This window comes from Mus caroli, chromosome 10, assembly GCF_900094665.2.
Source record: "Mus caroli chromosome 10, CAROLI_EIJ_v1.1, whole genome shotgun sequence".
Lineage (NCBI taxonomy): Eukaryota > Metazoa > Chordata > Mammalia > Rodentia > Muridae > Mus > Mus caroli.
Genome location: NC_034579.1, coordinates 35434687 through 35435945, shown reverse-complemented (window position 1 = coordinate 35435945; position 1259 = coordinate 35434687). Strand labels below are relative to the sequence as shown.

The 1259-nt window shown below is 44.5% G+C and overlaps 1 pseudogene; it reads right to left on the bottom strand.

Annotated features, from left to right (window-relative positions):
- The window catches only part of LOC110303514, a 7982-nt pseudogene continuing 6723 nt past the window's right edge, over window positions 1–1259 (bottom strand).

Genomic DNA, 1259 nt, shown 5'->3' with positions numbered 1-1259 from the left:
CTAGATCTGATGTTTCCTGTAACAATTTGAGCAACAATCATGTTACAAACACTGTGAATACCTGACAACTTCCTTTTATAGTTAGGCAGTCTTTCTAGAGATTGGAACAGTTGTGTCACCCATCACACAAGGCTCTGCCTCCCAGAGCGTCAAGCACCTGGGAAACCAGAGTAACACTCTGATTGTGGACTGCTGGTCTCAAGCAGGGGAGGAGAAAGACTACTGCATTTAAGTAGGACAAGAATTTATGTGTGCTATCTTTTATAAATGAGTAGAATTCAGGAATGGTTTTATTTACTTCTTCCCAAGTTTTATTGTGAATGGCATTTGATTCCAACCTGATTGCAGTGAGTTTATTTTTTCTTATCTCTGTAAGTTGCTTCTGAATAAATCTTTGGTTTAAATGAAATGTCACACCTTTCTTCAGTATAGGCCACTTATAATATGCCTAGCACCAGGTGGTTCATGGATTGCTCTGGAGAGAATGGTGCATATTCTTCCACTGAGGCCAGACTAGTCAGTCCTCTGCTTCATATGCGCCAGGGGCCTTGGACCAGCCAGTTTGTGCCCTTTGGTTGATGGCTTAGTCTCTGGGAGTGCCCAGGGGTCCAGGTCGGTTGGCACTGTTGTTCTTCTTATGGGTTGCCATTCCCTTCAGCACATACAATCCTTCCCGTAACCCTTCCATTGGGGTCACTGACCTCAATGCAACACATGGCTATAATTATCTGCCTCTTTCTCAGTCAGTTGCTGGTAGAGTCTCTCAGAGGACAGTCATGCTAGGCTCCTGCCTGCAAGCACAAGGCATTAGTAATAGTGTGAGGGTTTGATGCCTATAAAACTGCTCTGAACTTAGTGGAGCATGTGTCCTTGTGGTATGGTATAGCATCTTTGGGTATATGCCCAGCAGTGGTATAGCAGATTCTTCAGGTAGAACTATTTCCAGGAACTGCCAGATTGATTTCTAGAGTGTTGTACCAGATTGCCACCTCTTGATTTGGTTTTGTTTTATGTTGGGTGTATGTAACTTGTATTTTTTAGTTTAATGAGAAGCATGTCTGTTAGTCATGTAGGCAATGTCCCAAGTTTCTGACCTTCAGGCTAAACTCCTCCCCAGTTACCTAGTAACAGAAAAGATAGCAGCATAGTTTTAGAGAGGCTGTTTGGCCCCACCACACTCTCTTACTTCTCACTCCTCTTACTCCCCTTACTCTCCCCTCCCCTCCCCTCCCCTCCCCTCCCCTTCACTTCCCTCTCTC